General features: G+C 38.4%; 1 protein-coding gene across 2 annotated transcripts in view; it reads right to left on the bottom strand.

Annotated features, from left to right (window-relative positions):
* The window catches only part of Gprin3 (GPRIN family member 3), a 63969-nt gene extending 43512 nt beyond the window's left edge, over nt 1–20457 (bottom strand). The window contains exons 1-2 of one of the 2 annotated variants that reach the window (XM_046458938.2): nt 20320–20423; nt 9810–9858 (exon numbers count right to left, since the gene is read on the bottom strand). The gene's annotated coding sequence lies outside the window, so the exon portion shown is untranslated. Of the gene's footprint in view, nt 1–9809; nt 9859–20319 lie in introns of both variants that reach the window. The other variant, XM_046458937.2, reaches the window with a different exon arrangement.
* Nucleotides 20458–20727: the final 270 nt, after the last annotated feature.

The following is a 20727-nucleotide window of genomic DNA, read 5'->3' as shown; positions in this document are numbered from 1 at the left end:
ACTGGTTTCAGTGTAAGGCCAACACACGTGACAAATGATGACCAAAAAAAAAAGTGTTTATCAATTATCTTGGGAATGACCATGATTTTTGATGAATCACTTGAACATATGGAATAACGTATCATCAAGGACAAAGGTCCTTAAATAACACTGTATCTCGCTTCTTGCATTGGATATTTTTGCAGATGTCCCTGGGCCTTTTCTGCTTTCTCACTGTGACTCCTTAATTGCATGCATTTTTAAGGCCACTGATTTCAGAAAGTTGAAATATGAGATACTGGAAGAAAGGTGGCTTCTAAATTTTCTTTTTGCAAAAGCAAACTAGCTCTTGCTGGAATCAAGCAGAGGCTCAGCCTGTTAGATCAAAATTAAAAAATAATCAATATGATACAAACAGATGGATGATTATTCTATGCTATCTTGGTCACTGGTACGTAATAAATTTTGGAAGTGTATACACCAACCAATATTCTATTTAATTTTTTCCTGTTCACAATTATGTTTTCATAAATGCACATTGCTGCCACCTTCAGGGCTGGAATTCAGCTGTCATCTGTGCCACATTAGGGCAGAGGAAGGCTGATGAACACGTTGCTGTTGTCCTTTGTACCTTGATAGTATTCAACTTTAGCCTGGATGAAGGAAATTAGTTTTCCATGGACACTTGCATGAGAGCTACTGAAAAACAATATGCTCTTGTCAGAACAGGATACAGCTCTTCTGAAACTGGGGATGAACTGCTTTTTACCCTTTAAAGGTCAGGAGATGATATTATGCAGCAAATTTAGCCTATGATTTATCCAAAAAAAAAAAAGCAACTCTACATATAACCCTCACCAAGGTCTGGGTTACATTTTTTTAAATCCCTCAAGGATGTTGAAAATGAGAATGAATTTTCAATAACAATACTAATAATAACCGCTACTTTTAAGCCTACCACATAAGAGATGGCACTTAGCACCGTCCTTTGCTTTTTCTCCACAAACCCGCAAAAAGGTATTATTTTTTCAATTTTAAGATGAGGACATGGAATTTTATTCCTCATCTCCATTGATCTCCTGGCATTATTTTTACCGCTGGTCACCTCTCCCTGATGTTTTCCTTTGCAGATTTCCTTCCTGTTTTTCACATGATCCTTTGTGGACTTAGCTCAGACATTCCTTCTCTGATGGCTAAATGCGGGTTTTATTAGGAACTTTCTTGTTTTGGAACTCTTCATTCTTGTCTATATATCTTTTAGGCTATCTGATGGTGTTGACTCAAAGGTTTCAATTCCAGGCCTCTTTCTTTTCCTCTCTTCCTGGTCTTCCTCCATCCTCTAAAGAGTGGGCCAGATATCTAACCTGCCTCTTGTGCCGGTGACCCAAATGCAATGTTCAACACTGGAGTTGACATCATTCTGCCAAAGTAAACTTTCCCTCTTGAGATCTCTATTTCTGTGTTCTCCTAGTCAAATTTTGTGTCATTTTGACAGCTTTGACCCCTTTCACCCCTAGAGCCACAGAGTTATCAATTCCTCTCTCATCTCTGCTAGAAATACTTGCAACTTTCTTTCCAATAGTTGACACTCAAATAACAATACCTGCTATCTTTATGTAGGTTTTTAAAATATACAAAGCTTAAAAAATGATTAAATATTTTATTTTTCAAATAAAAAAACCCCAAAATATACAAAGCTTCCAAAGATATCATTTCTTAAAATTTCCACATTAACCTTCTAGAAACCAGAAACCTAGGTGATCTGTCTGACTGTTTAGAAACCAGGTTAGGGCTTCATAGGAGCTCTTCTGACCCCTGCCCTCTAAGTGCAATATCCTGACAGCCGCAATCACCAAGTCATGCTTGATGTGCAGTTATCTCAGACACATTCTCTCTGCTTTGCTCCAACATAGCTTATGTAACAATTAATAGTCACTGTCTAATAATCACTGCCAAATGACATCTTGTGTGTGTGTGTGTGGTGCTGGGGCTTTAACCCAGGGGTGCTGTACTACTGAACCTCACCCCCAGCCATTTTTATTTTTATTTTGAGACAGTGTCTTACTACATTGCCCAAGCTGATCTGGAACTTGCTATCCTCTTGCCTCACCCTCTGGAGTTGCTGGGATTACATCAAATGATATCTTCTCAAAACAGATTTGGTCACATTGCTCATTTCAAAATCCTTCAGAGATGACTTCTACTGAAAAAAAAAGTTCAAGTTGCTTAACCTGGTACTTTCCCATTTGTGTCCAATATAACTTTAGAACATTACTTCCTGTACTCCCCTTATACTCCAGCCAAAATGAGCTACTCCCAGAATTGTACTTGAAGCTTTTGCCATGGGCATGGTCCTCTGGAATGTGTTCTCTGCCTTTGAACATGCTGTCTTGTCCTTTCTTTGTTTCTTTCTGTCATTTATTAATTCTAAACTAATTCATTAATTCTAAACTAAACTAATTCTAATCAACAGTTTTTCAGCCACTGGCTGTGTATGAGGGGGAAAGCAAGTAAGTAAGGCAGAAGGAATTTGTTTCTCAAAGAATAGAGAATCTACAAATTTCTGAATCAATGCCAGTCTCCACAAAATAATCCTTTACTGATACCCCTGGCAGGAAGTGATGACTTCCTCCTCTCCACAGCCATAGGACAGAGAGGGAACCTCGATTATAGGATTTACCATAATCTGATTGAATTACAGTTATGGAGGCACATTTCTTATCTCTCATGCTCAGTTATGAGCTCCACTTTTTGCTGGGGACTCTAAGTAGTTCAGTATTTCACCCTCAGAATGTGTCACGTAGCACTTCTTATATAATAAGACCTCAATGAGTAACACTGGAACAACTAACTTCTTTCGGAGTCTGTGATCCTGAGAGTGAGGAGATAAGTGGCATGCCCCACTTGCATAGGCAGTAGAGGACACACCATACACACACTATTCACATATACTTGCATCGGGTGGTTAACTTGACATTATTTTAGGCAACAGAACTGTCAGTTGACATCCAAAGTCCTGTGGCACTTTCCTTCACCCATTTAAATAGGGCACAAGGCAAGCATCTTCTCCATAGGGCTTGTTTCCTGACCTCAGAACCAGATGGATGCTATATTCTGGAATGTAATTCTAGGCTGATTTTTTTTAAAGTATTAAAACATTTGGTGTATTTACTCTCTTTTTGTCATATAGGTCTATGTGCTCTGACAAATGCATAGGCCTAACCACCACCCCAATCAAGATACAGAACACAGATGGTCCTCGATGTATAATTTTTTGACTCCGCCATTGGTGTTAAAGCAATACTTGTTCAGTACAAACCATACTTCAAATTTTGGAATTTGATCTTTTCCCAGGCTAACGATTTATGTGATATTACACTGTCTTGAGATGTTGGGCAGTAGCAGAGAACCACAGCTCCCAGTCAGCCTTGCCATTACCAGTGTGGACAACCAGTGTGCTGTGTTGCTAAGCTCTGGTAGTCAGTAGGGCAAAGTGCACTAAATGCATTTCAAATGAACCATATTTTCAGGTTATAATAGATCTATCAGGAGATATCCCCATTGTAAATCCAGGAGCACCTGCAGCCTGGTTACCTCCTAAAGAAATTCTTGACTAAGCCTTTGTCGTCAAACCCTCCTTCACTCTTACTGTTGATCCGTTTGCCACCTTCAGGTTTGTTTTCTCCAGAATATCATACAAGTATAAAGGCACACAGCTGCTTGAGTTGGGCTTCTTTGGTTAGCATATTTGGTTAGCATAGTATATTTGAAACTGTGTGCATTGATAGTTCAGTCTTCTTATTTGCAAAACAATGCTTCCTTGCATTCATGTGACTATTTATTTCCTAGTTGAGGATATATTTTTTTTTCCAATTTTTGGTGATTAGGAAAAGAGCCACTATAAATAGGATTTTTGTGTTAGTATAATTCTTTATTTCACCTAGTTAAATAGGAATAGAATTGCCAGGTCATATGGTAAGTGAATTTTAATTTTATTAAAAAAATGTCAAAGTATTTCCACAGTGGCTGAACCATTTTGTATCCCCACTAGCAACACAAAAGAGTTCCAGTTGCTTCACATCCTTGCCAACCCTTGGTATTGTTGGAATTGTTAGGGATTTATTTTTGTCTTTGCCCTTCCAAGCATGTAGTGCAGGACAAAAATTTACAGCTTCATAGTTTTAGAACCATAATAACTTCCCTTCCATATTAAGCGGACACTCAGTACTTCTCCTTTCCCTTTAATTGTTTCTTTGTATTATGTCTCCCACTAGACTATTGATTCTTTTATGGTAAGGAAAAAGTCTTGGTCCTAATTATCTATATGATGCTCTGCCACCCCATCCCAAGTGTAAGAATTTGCAACAATAGGCAAATAACACATTCTACTTAAGCAAATATTCCCGCATGGTCAGATTACACCAACACATTCGGTAACGCAATTAATGCATCTAAAGTTTAATCTAGTATTGCCTAATTTTTTATAATATTTTTTAGTTGTAGTTGAACACAATACCTTTATTTTATTTGTTTATTTTTATGTGGTGCTGAGGATTGAACCCAGGGCTTGCATGTGCTAAGCAAGTGCTCTATTGCTGAACCACAACCCCAACCCTTGCCTAATTTTTAACCAATTTTAGACTATCAAAGAAATTTAAATAAAACTATACATTTTCCTCCCTTTCATTTGTTTTTCTGGGAACTTATCTAACAGTTTTATTTTTGGGATGGTGAAATATTTGATGAACTTCCTGTACTCATACAAAAGACAAGATTTTTTTTTTTACTAGTACGTAAGAGATCATAAGATCATTTTTATTTATTTATTTTACAAATTTGATTCATTTAAATGTGCTTTCTAGGTGAGAGAGAGAAAGTTGCAATTGCAGGGTACTTGCCCTGTAAACATAAGCTATCAAGTGATTTGGGATTTAAAAAAAAGGGGGGGTTGAGAGTCACTGAAAAGACAATTTTTAAAATAGAAAAATTCTCTGAAGATGCCCAGGCCAGCCCCCCATTCACTGTATGAACGCTGGCTCCAGCATCTGGTTGGATGCCTCCATCATTGGTGAGCGTGGCATTTTATACAGCACCAGTGTGGACATCCTGACTAGCAAGGATTTCCAAACAAAACAAAGAAATAAGAGAAACACTGGGATGCAGCATCTTTCTAACCGAGCTTGCACTTTTCTATAACATTGCATTATAAGGAACTTATAATGGCACCTACAGAAATCTAAAAATGGAGTCAGGAATCTACTGTGGCAGAGAATACCTTTGTCACCACATCACTTAGCCAGGTGCCACGTGCTGTATGATACATACAAGGAAAAGAGGCACTGGGTGATTTAGGTGACATCAGTCTTGGAACTTTGTAGCTACTCCTTCTGTAACTTCAGTTTTTGAACAGAAATCAACCAATGATGTACAGTTGTATATAGATGAAAATTGTTGGAGACTGTAGAAGTCTATAGAAAAAAAAAACCTCTTAAATGCAATCCATGAACAGAATGGATTACGAATCCTTCAGTATTCAGTGTTCATAGGTTTCTAGTAGAACTCAAGTGCAAGGGACTTCTTGATATATTGTCACTGGCTAGCTTCTCTGGTGGTTTTGTAGGGGTCAGCTTAGGTCGGCTGAAAACACATTCCCAGAATTCTCTTTCCTAAATGGTTCTTCATTACAGCTGGCTCCTAGGGAAATTTACATGAGGTTTGGAAGGTAGCAGGAAAACAGCAGTGCTATGCTCAGAAGGTCTGTGTGGCACAACAAGTTCTGCTCTCCGACCTCTGGTTCACCTGGTCTGTGACAGATATCAGCCAGGCTGCTGGACTATTGCCTCCCACCAGGTCTCTCCTTTGGCTTCTGGGCCAGGTGCGTGAACAGCTTTGCAGTGCAGAGTGCCAGATCCTACGGTGCTCTGGGTCACTGACTTTGGAGGAGGCATGACTCAAACACAGGTTCTGGTTTGTCGTTATGGGTTTCAGTTTGTCTTACAGGTTTGTTGGTCCTTGTTTGGCTCCCATTCAAATCCAGCTTTGATTTTCAACCAGCTCTACTAACTTATGATGACATCAGGGCCAAAAGTAAATGCAAAAGCAACCACAGAGCTCCCACAATTGTGTACGGTTTAGAACTTACAATAAATGCATTATTTCATATCACTATTTATATTCCCTGATAATGGCTTCCATCAAATCCTTCCTATTCGGAGTATACTTGATTACAAATATTCTTTTGTATATACCTTTTAAAAAGTTATGGTGATATGAAATGAAATGGTACTAATTTACTGAGCCTAAGTACATGATTTTATTTACCTTGTTTTTGAGATAGAGGCTTGAATATGCTCTTTTGCCTAATTCCCTTCAAAATCAATAGGCTGGGAATTGGGAGTTTGGTCTATGACCTGAGAAAAATACAAAACTCATTTGAACTGTTGTGCAATAATTAAAGTTAAAAATCACCTGAGCTCACTAGCTCTTTCTTGAAATAGTCTTAATGTTATGATACTTGGACAGTTGTGTTTACTTATAATAAAATTTAAACATTAAAAATTTGAAAGCAATTTCAACTGATCAACTTTTATTACAAGGTATTGCAGTGAGAGTAAATAAATATTGCTATTGAGAGATTCAAGTTCTTTGTTTAAATTCTTCATTTTTTACTTAATTTTCTAAGATTTTATGGTCCTTAAAGGCAGGGATACCTGTTTTATTTTTAATCTTTACATCCACCCATATTAGCACACACATAAGTCCGTACTGAGTATCAATTGAACTAAGTAAAAAAACAAATTTAGGCTTCCTGTTTTTTACAGAAAAGAAAAGAGCAGCAAAGAATGAGCAAACAACCACAACCAACTGCATCCTCTCATGCTGTTCTCACTATTATATAGAAACTCCAGCAGGAAACCACAGCTATATCCTTTTCACCAATTCAAAGCTCATGAATTGCTGGCAAGCATAAAACAGATATATTGACATTACATAGGTACTTGTGACAGTTTAACTTTCTATCCTTTAAAAACATTTAGCAACGTTTTTCAAAGACAAAAATTCCCCCCCCCAAATATAAAAATAATAGTAATACTTTCATCACTTGTTTTGGCATAAATTATATGAAAAAACAATAAGTACTAATGAAACTTGATTCCCCTTCTCAATGTAGCTGATTTTTAAAAAACCCCAAATACTGACAAGTGTTGAAATTCCTTATTTGACTCAGACTTGTAAAAAACTGCTAACTGATAAAAGACATATTACCCTCTATCCTCAAATCATGAAAATACTAATCTTTTCCCTTTTGCACTTAAAATGACCCAAGAATTAGATATTTCTATCTATGAAAAGTAGAAACCCCATTTGTCTTTTCTCATGTATAATCTCATTCAGAATGTGCAGCAACACATGTTTTAAATTTGTAATATGAACCTCAATAATGCTTTTTATCAATGAAGAGACTTTCTACTGAAGAACTCTTAACCATCCGGGAAGGACAAAGGAAAGATTATGGCAGAAGTCCAGGGCTTTCAAGGACTTTTGCTTCAATGTGAATAACAGACATGCATTCTCATTTAACAAAGGAAGAAGGGAAAGGCATAGAACTCTGTAGCTTTCCTGCACGCCCATGTTACTGAGTATGTAAACTTTCTGGACAATGATTGTTTAATAAATTCATTTGTGAATGAATTAAAACATACATGCTTGGCAGTGATGAGAGAGGGAGGTAAGAAAGGTGTAACTTGTAAAAAAAAAAAAAAAAGCTGAAGGTTTCTCAACTAGAAAATGTGCCCAAAATTAAGGGGTGTTAAGAGAGAGAGAGAGAGAGAGAGAGAGGGAGAGAGAGAGAGAGAGAAGAGGGAAGTCAGGAAGAAAGAAAAAAAGGGGGTGGGGGAGAAATGCAAGGTTATGGGGGGAAAAAGGAAGAGGCAATTAGAGCTAAATTGATTGTAGGAATTTTTGGCTTCACTGTCTCATCTGTAGAGAGAACCTGAAGTGCCTTCGGCAATGACCTGACTCTGTACCACTTTCATAGACTGTGACATCTGTTTACCACTTCCATGAGTTTTGCCTTCTGTGCTCCTTATCTAAACTATTTTTTTTACTTAATATTTTTCATCAAACTGACATTAACTGATGCCCCAGTTAAAAATACCCACCTAGTACTGAGAAATAATATCTATGAAATTATGGGGCTGTTGTGACAGTTGTATATGTTTTCATAGCACATATTTTTAAAAGTGTATTTTTACATTTACTCTCAGCATATTTCCATATTAAAATAAAGACATAAGCAATAAGTCAATCTGTGTACTACATAAGATCATGTCACAAGTCATTGTTGAAAATCTCCTGGCCTTTGAAAAGCAATGCCCTTCACTTTGGTACCTCTTGGAACAAAGAATTCGGATTTTGAAATGACACAGGGTAGCAAAGACATTCTAGAAAAATGACAAGGACCCAGTTAGTAAGACTAATGCCTAAGGATGACTTCTCTCCAATTTTTTTAACTAGAAAAAAAATCAATTTCTTATTAGAGAACTAAAAAGAAAAAAAAAGAAGCAGAAATTATGACTTTCAAAAATAGTGAATTATTATCTTCAAAACGGTCACAGATAGGTATATTTATCCTCCTATCAAGTACTATTCATACATTAGAACTATGGTTTTAAGATAAAATTTGTCTTAGATGGGTCTCCTGTGCCTTTTATTCTGTCTTCAATTTTCAACTAGAACACTTAGCTCTAAGCTATCAGAGGGAATTGCTTAACTTTCATAAGTAAATGAATGTCTATGATTAAAACATCAACCACGGAAACACTAGTTCTATAAATAGTTTCTGAGTACAAAGTCCATAGATAGAGTTAAACAAAAACACATGCCTGGTTTTATTGTGGATGTGTGTGTGCACGTGTACATCCACGTGTGTGTGTGTGTGTGTGTGTGCCCACTATGCATGATGCATGTGACTGTACAAAATCTACTTACTTTTTCTTTTGAGAAACAAAGAAATGTTGTTTGCTGAACACGTGTGTTACCTGGATATTTTGATAAAATTTATGTTTGTCAATTTTATTGCCTAAACAATGATTTATAGAGTTTTAAGTTAAAATGCTTGCCCTTGAACATGTCCTGTTTGTTTAAAAAATGTCCTATGACTGATTTAGAAGCTTTCACATTTGTTTTTAAAGCAACATGAAAACAGATCCAAGACAGAAGAGAGCAGTTCATAAAATCCTGCCTATGACTCTTGTTTTGACCAGTGTTATTATTATTATTTTTTTTAATCACTGCCACTCCACAGAATACTACATGTGGCATAGAAAAACTTGTGGCCTTTGCAGTTGGATGACTTGAAATTTACTCACAGCTCTGTCAACTACTTTCAGTGAGATCTTGGGAAAGTTATTTAATGCTTCCTCATTTCTAAAATTGGAATAGTACAAACCTTATAGATTTCTTTGAATAAAACATGGTAGTTTAGTGGAATGCCATGAGCAAGGGGGGCCTGAAGAACGAAGTTTTGAAAGAGTTCTACAGATCTGTAGTTCATCTGTCACCCACTGTTCTGGAAAGCAGGTGGATAAAGCCAAATGAGCTGTCTTATGTCCTATAACCAAAGCAGCAAAGTGCCCAAGCGATGCCCACTAGCCTCCTGCTCCCTCTTTATCCCTTTTACGCCTCCTTCACCATGTGTTTGGTTGTTTTTTCTCTACAATTGGGGGATCCTATCCCTTCTTATTTTTCCTGAGCCACTAACCTTCTGGGCTACAAGGCTAAGAGGTTCTCCTCCCAGTTGGGGTAAATATAGAGATGGAATCACTCACCAGGCATTCCGGAGGCATGAATTACTACATGAACTTCCAGGTCATGGCCCTGGAGAGAAGGACCACAAAAGAGTTATGAGCAACTCTTCAGGGAAAAAAGATAGCAAGAGAGACTGGGGCACTTCAAAACGCAGCCATGGAAACTGTTGGGTATTTTCAGCATCCTGGTCTGGTCCACCCGCCAATAATGAGGATTCAAGATCATCCCCCAAGGGTGGAGGTGATCCCTGAGAGTCCAAGCAAACATCTCAACCCGCAGCCCTTAAACAGTGTTGAAACACACTCATGTATCACAAATAATTTATGACAATGATAAAGAATCAGTGACAGCCAAACATTTCTTAAGGGAATAATTTAGAGTTTTCTCAAATGTCTGTTATCCTAACTTCCTAACATCATTATTTCTGTGATAATGTCACTCTCACTCATCTCACTCAGAGATGTTTTCTTGAACTGAGAAAAACTGGGGGATGAAGTTACACTGAGGTTCTAGCAAATTCATGAGGAAGGAATTTCATGTAAGTGGACGAGCTGCCGGTAGAAATGCCTGAGATTTCTTCATCATATACCTGCCTCGTCTTTGTCACTTCATCTGCTCTGTTTCTTACTTGTTTTTAGCAGAATGAAGCAAAAAAAAAAAAAAAACACGTGTGTTGGAGGATTTATTTTTTATAGCATTAAGAATAGGATGAGAAGGACTTCTAGTTTTCAGGGTGGCCTAGCTGGAAGAAAGAAACCCAGGTGTGGCGAGCAGGTGGTAAAGCTCAGGAGGAGGGGAAATGAAGCTGAATGACTGGGGCCTACAGGAAGGAAGCGAGCCCATGGGGGTGGGCAGTAGTGTCAGAGGAGGGACCCTTGATTGTCTACAGGGGAATTCCTTCAGATCCTCACCAGGAAAACTGCCCATTCTAACTTTGATGAGTCAGATTTATTAATAAGTTTATTCCGATAGCCTGGGAATTACTTAAGCATTCAGACTATGTTTTATTCAACTTTGAATCCCTAGCTCATGGCACAAGGTTTATTGAACATGTCCAGTGCTCAATACAGATTTACTAAATGATCCAAGGAATACGCCTTCCTTAAATCAGGGTCTCCTGCCAGCCACACTTCAAATTATATACATCATCTTCTAAATAAATTCCTATTTCTAGTTGGAGAAATGCTTCTCTAATTCTTAAAGCAGAAGGAACCCTCAAGCCAATCCAATTCAGGTCATTAAATCTGACCATCCCTGAGACTTAAGACTCCCAACTCAAAAGCCACAAACCCCAGAGGGATGATCTTTTAAAAAATTCCTTATTATAGTTTTGTAACATCAAAATAACCACCAGGGAAACGGAAGAATAGTTTCCTTATCAAAGTAGAGAAGTTTCAGTGTAAGTAAATTTGTGTTATTTAAAAATCATAAGTAAAACTAAGTTAAAAAAAAAGCAAGAAAGGAAATGACTTTATCCCTAAAGACCTTTAGCACCACGGTCCTTTATACATTATCAACACATTTTATATATTATCAACATTCATCATTTAACAAGGAAATGCCACTCTCCAAAGAAAGCACAGAGTTAAGGTAGCACTGTGTCCTCTGTTAGCTTCAATTGATACTATTCTCAGCGCTGTCTTCTCCAAGCGAAGCTGTTGAAGCACCCGCCACTTAAGGATTAATAATTAGATGAGAGGATGTTTTTAGAAGTAAAGTAGGAGGCACGATGTGCGGGTGGCATGCGGTGAAGCGTGCGCGGGGAAGGAAAGTGGCAGCAGAAGTTGAGAAAGAAGGAGAGATTTCAGAGAGCTCTCTCTACTGAAGACATGGGCTTGAGTTTTGCATCTCAGAAGGACATTTGTCTTCATTTGCAGCACAAATAAATCAACCCTGACACTGAAGTAGTCACTTCATTTTTAGCCATATTAAAAAAGCAGTTTTTCACAGTCCAGGGGCCAGACCCTGTAGTGATCTGACTACCTCCAAGAACGGCTGTGCATGCAGCGGGCTGCCATCACTGGATGAGCTTTTCACAGCTGTCCACACATAGCCACAAACTGAGATAGGAGTCGACAGTACTCCTGAAGATTTAGCTCAACTGCTACTCTTGCTGAATACAATGCAGTATTAATTGAAAGACTGGACTTTCAGGAGGCTATGCAAGTTGGGTATGTATGGAAAGAGCTGTATATAAAGATATGGTGCACTTAAAACTATGTAAAGCAATTCAATGTAAAATCTTACTCATGGGTCCTTAAGGTGAAGAAAAAAAATAAATCATTGTTAAAACAGTTAATATTTTTTACATTTGCCACATATCGGGCAGTAAAAAGTAAGCAAACAAACAAAAACTTCACTATTCTGCTGCTAACAGACCAGTTCAACTCAATTTGTAGTGATGGAACTTTCTACATATTTGACTGATGGAAACTTTTTAGGCAAAGTTATTATTTATGGGACTTAACTGTATTCAGTACAATTCTCTCTGCTTTGTAGGGAACACATCAATTTCATGAGTACAGCCATAGAATTTTAGAACTTGATGGTACTTACAGAACACCTAGTCCAGAATTCACAAGCTCAATACCTATGGGTTCTAGCTATGTAACAGTATTTTTGAAGACACAGAGTACAAGGGACCCACGCAAAGCCTCAAGGTCAAAGAGACCACAGGGAGAAATAGGGTCAGCAGTGAAGCTACTGTGTAGCACTTAACTGTGGTTCCATTCCATCCTAGAGAATGTGGGCCAGGGTTTCATTGTACAACAGATTTTCTGATTTTTAAATATTGGCTTAATTGCACATAAATTCCTGCAGGCCAAGGTTTTCTTGTTGGGCCCACAGATTGCCAGTTTTCGGTTTCTGAGCTGGTATATACATTCCCAAACCTGAAATCCTGGCAGATTAAACCAAGGGTACCAAGTCTCTCAGATGCTTGTGGCAAAGATCTGTTCTGTTCTGAGAATTCCCATGTGTAGACAGGAAATGGTTCCCCATGTGAAAGGGGATTATAAAGTCACCCCCCGCCCCCGGCCCTTAATCACAGCTCAGCCCCTGACCCTGACATTGACAGATTTCTGCTCTCTGACTGCTTTCAGAACATGTTCGACATGAAAACAAGAACAATTCTTCACACCCATTTGTAATAAGAAATTTTTACTCATCCAAGGATGCAGGTGAAAATGTGTTCTCATTTACTAGCTTTACCTCTGATTAAAGTTCTTATTAGCAATCAAAATTCTAGTTGCTCCATTTTGGCCTGCATTTTTCAAGCAGAAATAGTTTATAGAATAATCCAAGGAAAGCCATGCTTAAAGAACAATGCAACTAAGTGTAAATAAAAAATTCATGCTATGTATGAAACAGTTTTATATATGGGTCCTAGGAATCATGGAGGGTTTGCTGAAATAATGGAGTTTTAATACATGTTTGAGTAGATTGAGAAATTAATTTAGAAGGAAGAAATGAGAACTTTAAAATGACATAATGGCAAACTTAAAAGTGGAACCTACATTGAACCAAATACATTTTGCATTTTAAAATAGTTTTAAAAAGTCTATCATGGGAAAGCACATTATAACATGGAATAAAAATGAAAAAAATAAACCTATATTATATTTCATATCCCTGTCCTACAGAGCCATAATTCAGAGTAAAAACCCAGAGGCAATGCAAAATTCTGAATCTTAATAATATTTGACATCTTAGACTTACTAAGACAGACATACAGGCACAGGCTATTACATTTTAGGAAAAACTTCAACTCAGGAAATGTAGTTAACACAAACACTTTACTCCCTCAAGGGTTTCATTTAACTAAAGTTGTACATTATAAAGACAGAGAAGAGTCTCCCATTGACAAAATATGGTTATTTTAATTTTGGCCTATTTAGAAATCAATATCCCTGAAAAACAATCAAGAATCTAACAGCATAAAGTATGTGATTATTCCCCATAAACTATATCTTCCACTTTGATGCGCTATTTGTAACTCATGGTTAAAAAAGGATTTTTCCGAAACTCTTTTTTCTCTACAAAATTACTAGATGCAAATGTGATTTTTTTAAGGAGCCTTGGAGATCTCTGTCCAGCTGTCTGTTACTGAATTAGTAACATAGCTGAGGTCCCTGGAGATGCCTGTGACTTGGTAGGTTTTTATTCTCCAGGTTTTGGGTCCCCCCATTCCCCAGGGGTTTTAATTGTGCAAGAGTTACAGATTGTATATCTTAATTAATCCAATCTTCTTGTCAGATGCTCAGGTATCCATTCTGTTTAGAATCCAAGACTCAGAAATTTTAAGTAGAATCAGTGTGTATGTATAAGAACCTGTCTTGCTTCAGATCACCCAGCTGATTCCTGCAATGTTTCTGCCACATCAGACCCTTGAGACAGAGATGGAGATGACTGCACTGTCATTTGGAAGAATATACCACACTGACTCTCAATTTGGAGGAAGGATGCATAAGTTACTTGATTCTCCTTCCATCCCCACGGAGGTTCTCTGAGGTCTTGTTCCTGTTCTCATTATCTGAGAAACAGTGAAGAATTAGCAAGAGGAATTCTGGATTTTAGCACCTGCTGCAACAGTGACTTAGAATAAGTTATTAAGTTCCCAGGAATTCATCTGAAACCATTTTATTTCCCTGTAAATAAAGGCATGGACTTCAAGATAGTGTACACATCTGGCTGTCAGAATCCTTTTGGGACCTCTAAAAATACAGATTTCTAAACTTCCCTCCAGATTTGGATTTGGATTTGAATTCAAGAGGTCAATTGCATTTAACCTATGGCCAAGGATCAGTTATTAGTGCCTGCTAGTAATAATTTGGACCCCCTATTTTGCTGCTAACTTTAAAATAAAGGCAACAATCAAATTACAGGCATGAAAAATTAGAAAGCTGTTACTGTGCTGCCAACTCCAATATGCCCAGTTAAAAAGCTGTGAATAATTTTCTCTCTGGCAGTCAAGACAGTAAGTAATTTAAACTGTAAGAAACACGTGTGCGCACACACAGACACACACACACATACACATACACACGTCTTTCCAATTCAAATGCAACCTTTTCATGTTTTTATTATTTCAAACTTGACTCTTATGCCAAAAAGTTAGATTATCACTAATTGAAACACTCTGATGTGGAAAAGGAAGTTGAAAGAAAGAGGTGTCCAGGATATGTGTGTGTGGATGCAAATTTCTGTATTTGACTGCTGTCCAAATCAACTAATTCAAGTCAATGAGTCTAACTGGCACTGTTCTTCTGGTTAAAGGTATAGTTTCATTCAAGGGTATCAACATCACCATATTGAGAAAGCCAATAAAGTTTTCAGAAGCACAAAGACTTTCTTCTGATTTTGACTTCTCAAAATAATTATTAGGCTACCTATGGCAAAACACAAGGATGCTCATTTCTTAAAAAATATATATATATATATATATAAGCACATTTAAATATTTAAGAAGATGGACAAGTCATAGAACAATTGAAAGAAAGAAAACATGGTAGATGCTCCTCTTCCCTTTGGGATGCATAGCCCAGTGACCTGCACATACTCATAGGGCAGTCAGTGCCTTGCAGAGGACGTTGCCTCTATCAAGTTTTCCTGGGAGGAAGTTTGTTAAAGAGAATAGGATGGTCACCTGAGCACCCTTTCACCCTCTGTGACAGTGACTGTAGTTGTGTTCTGAGAAATGAAATTATCTTGCTGCAATGCCGTGTATGTCGTAACTTCAACAGTTCAACTATCAAATTCAACTAAATTAAGGTTCAACCAGTAAATGATTGCAAAAGAATGAAAAAGATGGCAGGACATAACAGATTGATGATGTTATAACCATTCCAGCCATATCTTCTTGAAGCAGCAGGATTAGGAAGAGAAATCTTAGATATAAAATAATTAACAACTCTTTAAAAACGAGATTACATATACAGAAACAGAGACTAAAACAATAGTGGGAGCAGGGAGGAAAAGAGGAGAAGCAAGTCAAAAGATATGAAGCAATAGATATGTAGGAGGAACATCTAAAGGTCTAATGTACAACACTAGGACTATAGCTAAAAATAGTGTATCACAGGGCTGAGGCTGTAGCTCACTGATTGAGTGTTTGCTTCACGGGTGTGAGGCACTGGGTTCATTCCTGAGCACCACATAAAAATAAATACATGAAAAGATATTGAATCAATTTACAACTAAAATATTTTTTAAAATAGTGTATAGCATCATGATTTCTGTTAGCAAATGAGTAGATTATAATTACTCTTGCGGTTGATGGTAGACTGGGGGTACGGGTATGAAGAATGGGGTGAGAAATGGGTAATTATGGGAGATGATGGATAGGTTGATTTGTTTAACCATAGTTACTATAGTAACTAGGTATATCTACGTGTATATCAACATCTTATTGTATACCTTAAATAGGCATAACTTATTAAATTTATTAAAAATAATAGCAACCATTGAGTAATATTTCAGGCTAAACAGAAATTTCACTACCATTATCTACTCCAACTTGATAATCACTTTTTCTCCAAATGATTCTGAAAGCTACCTCCCACTACCCACTTCATTTTTTGCTGTCTCTTATTATGTCACCACCCCTTCCTCAGTGCCCAACTAGATCCAGCCATCATTCATAAACTAGCTCAAGTTCCCCCTCATTCCTGAAGTTTTGCAGACCAATTCAGTCCCTGAGGAGCTTGCTCTCAGACTTTACTGGAATGCATTTCATAAGACACAGTCTTGCCTTTTTCAGTGAAGCAACTTTGCTTTTCAGAATATTGCATAAATACTTGTGGATCTGAAGTCCTGGTAAATTGTTGTCATCTTGCAAAGTAGCGGCATCTCTTCTTTGTGTCATTTAAAGCAGTAGCCTTTGGACTTTCTGGAACATGATGGTTATAATAGGATATATATATTTTATATCACGGTCCATTACGTACCACATATAAGTACTTAATTTTAAAATTCGCATGAATAGTACTTATTCTTTTATGCTGTCTTACCTTATTATATTGGGGAAGGGTCCTGGGGTATGAACCCAGGGGTGCTTACCATGAACTACATCTCCAGTCCTTTTTATTAATCTTAATTTTTGAGACAGGATCTTGCTAAGTTGCTGAGGCTGGCCTTGACATTGTGATTTTCCAGCCTCAGCTTTCTAAGTTGTTGAGATTACAGGCGTGCACCACCACACCTGGCTCTTTCTTGTATTTAAAAAAAAAATGCTAATCATAGTCACTGACTTCACAATGGCTTGAGACCTGCAGTTTTAAAAATGCCGTACCAGAAGGGCATTTATTGATTACTATGGAATTGTTATAGCCATTTCTCTCACTTAAAAATTATTTAAAAATTATATGTGGCCATTGGGCTCTTTAAGTAATACTCCCAATTTAGTTGTTTGTTCATTCAGTGTTTCATGCCTTGGTGTATTTGCTTTTTCCAGTTTTCTAGAACAAGTAAATGCTTGGTATATACAATTTCCCATCTTTTCCCCTATACACTCTTATTATAAAATAAGATTCTCTGCATTTCTAAATTTCATTTCTATAAAACTCAAATTTCCTTTCCCTCATAATCTCTTTGACTTTCACAATGTGCAAAGTGGGTCAGACATTTCATGGATGAAGTCAATGAGACTCAATTATGACTTACTCAGGAACATTTTTCTTCTTTAACAGGTGATTATAAATCAAGGTAAATATGGTTTGTAGATATTTGAAGGATACGAATTTGGATCATTGGAACCATAAAAAGCCTGAATATGTATGCATTTACTTCACCTCTTCAGAGCCAAAGGTTTACTGACCAGATGAGGTGCTGCCCGCTGGACTCATAGGTAGATCCTGTCTTCCTCTCCATCCTCAACTTTCTACCTTTATGTACTCGTGTTTATTTGTTTGGTTTTCTGTTCTTCATGATTCTGGAGATTGAACCTAGGGTCTCACATATGCTAGGGAAGCACTTTACCACTGAACTACTTCCCCAGAACTTTTTATTTTAAATTTTGAAACAGGGTCTTGCTAAATTGACCAGACTGGCCTTGAACTTGGAATTCTCCTGCTTCAGCCTCCTGAGTGGCTGGAATTACCAGCATACATCACCACACCCAGCTCACATTTTTTTTTTTAATAACTTAGAGCTCCTTGTTTTTCTGGGACTCTGAATATTTTGCCCTCGCTTGTTCACCTGGTGAGTTCCTCTCACCCTTCAGAGCCACTGTAGACTTGTCTTGTTCTCTCTACCTTCATAATCTGTTTTCTTTAGCACCTTGCAATAGCATGTAACTAGCTCTTACTATCAGTCTCCCCCTCAAGTTTTGTAGGATGAAGCTATGTCTTGTTCATCCTTTTATTCTACATTCAAGGGCCATGTTCAATTCAAGAAAAATACATGTGGAATGCATGAATGAAAATTGTTTGGCTGAGTGAATGAATGAGGGCACTGAGGCCACATGCAGCTGCCACAGAAAGAGCTCCAGAGCAAGTTTGGAACTAAAATTGTGTGTCCTCACTGTTTGAGGCCAGTATTTTATGATTTTGTAATTCCATCACCAATATATCAGTGTTTCCCTGTAGGCTGCAGAGTTTGTGACTAGCAATTCAAACAGTGAGAGATAGATGGATCTAAATATATTCTTTCAAGTTTATTTGGGGCATAATCAAGAAAATGTTGCAGGAACAAATAATTAAGTGTATTGGGCAAGTCCTTAGAGGCAATTAAAACACTCAGATTTCAAAACAGCTTGCTGGAATCTCCCCTCCCCTCCAATTGAGACTGATTTGGTCACATACTGCTTCAGTTCTACACTCTGTATGTGAAGCTGATGCACTAGTGATTTGATTCTTATCATTTTCATAAGTCTAGTTAGTGATGAGGTGAAGCCTCACCACAATCCAACACAATGTCCACATTTCTCTATGAGTTCATCTGCTTTGTGTCCAAAATAAATTTCTACCATATCATATTCTAGACCATGACAGCAATCACTACTTTTTTCTCTGTGAATCAACAGTACATCCCACCCCCCAAAACACCTACAAACTTGGGGGGAAAAAGACTCTTTTCAAAGAACATTCTCTTATGCAAACTCTGGCCATTTGGGGATAGCAATAGAGAAGATTTTATTCTTTGTACTGTGACTCACGTATCTTTATTCCCACAATTATTACTTAAGGCAGGTCAATGGTGAACACAATGGAAAAGAAAGAATAGTTTCTAACTGGAAAATAAGCACATTCAGGAGAAGTACATTCAAAGCATTATCAAAGTAAAATATGCAGCAGCACCAACAGGAGCAAACAAAAGCCCACGCAAGAGATGTGTAAATATTTCATGAAGCTGAGCCTTAATCAACTCTCTCTCCAAATCTTTCTGGTGTTGTAAACACTTCAGTTTCTTCCAGTCCCACCATGACCCAGATTCCTTGCAAAAATAAAAAAAAAAACAAAAAACACAGACCAATGGATCATTAATAAATGTGTTGTGAAAAATATTTAAATCGAGCATATCCAGGCACAGTTTTAACTGGAGGAAGAAGACACTTTAATAAAAGGTGGCTGCTACTTTAGTGACTACTCAGAGCTTGGTTTCTCCCCTCCCCCTTCAAGTCTTCTCTCCCCCCCCTCCACCTCCTCTGCTGCTTTGTGGACATTCACATCATCTTAACCTTGAACTGTCTACATTCAAAGGCAGTGATTTCTCTGAATACCCCTCAAGAAGGCCCTAGAAACCTGACCTGCATTTGCTGTCTCTCTCCACCCCAAATTCACTTCCCAATGTCAACTATGTACCCCTCCATTTCCCCTCTTTCACTGCCCATTGTTGCATCTGAAATTTTGCCTACATCTTCTCCATTTGCCTGGATACCATAAAGATCTGCTGTATCAGTTAACTATCTTCTTCAGACCTTTTTTGAAAATCCACATCCACAGAGCTGTTTATCTGCTCTAGTCTCTATCTTGACTTAATGTGGTTCCAAAGTTCACCTCCAGACACTGAACAGGTCTTTACAATGATTTCCCTTTATCAACCTCTGCCCGCCCTTCCTATTCTCTCCCCGCCCATCTCAAGAAAAACTATATATGTGTAAATATATATACACACAAACACACATGAAAATACTTATATATGTCCAGTGTTTTGACCTTAATGGGAATAAACGTAAGAAAAATGAGAAAAATGCCGCACACACATACACACACGCCCCTCTTTCGATATTCGCAGTGTGCAGACCCGACTGATTGTAAATCCCCCAGCTCACGAACATCAGGAGTTTTCTCCTATTTACCTTCAAAGGCAGAGAGCTTAAGGCAGCAATGACCTTGCAGAGAAATTCATTACCTGCGAGGCAGGATGGGATGGGGACAAGAGCAACAGGCAAAGGAACCCCCAGCAAAATGTGGGACCAAATCCCTCCCCCATCAATATACAACACATCGCAACGCTCCGGCCCCCAGGGTTGGCCACTGGGCAGAGTGGCGGGAGGGCGGGGGGCGTCTCCTCCCTACGCCGCAGGTCGCCTACCTGCTTTCGCCTGGCTCTCCCCGGCACCGCGGGGCCACTGTCTGCGCTGTAGCAAGGGCTTCCCGTCGCATATCCTAAGCACAGGCTCTGGGCGCCACACCGACGTCTCTGGTTGGCGAGCTGCGGTCCTTTTCAACCCAGTCCCGGAGCCAGCTCTGTGCGATCAGGAACTGAAATTACTATGCAAAGAGCTGAGGTGGCGCGCTGGAGCGGGGCGGGATCGCCCGGCAGCCCCCGCCACTGTGTTGCAGCCTCCGGTCGCCGCCACTACCAGGCGCAGAGCAAATTTGGTGATGGGAGTTCACGAACTCGACTGTTCATCCATCAGGCCCAGGGTGCTCCCATCTGTCCGGAGCTGCCGGGCTTGAGGACCCGAGCAAGGGGCTGCAGCCTTGCAGGCAGTGGCGG

This window comes from Marmota monax, unplaced genomic scaffold (assembly GCF_021218885.2).
Source record: "Marmota monax isolate L192 unplaced genomic scaffold, Marmota_monax_Labrador192_F-V1.1 WCK01_AAM20220418_F8-fsc00002, whole genome shotgun sequence".
Classification (NCBI taxonomy): Eukaryota; Metazoa; Chordata; class Mammalia; order Rodentia; family Sciuridae; genus Marmota; species Marmota monax.
The sequence above is the reverse complement of the archived record's forward strand: the minus strand, read 5'-3'. Positions and strand labels throughout refer to the sequence as shown.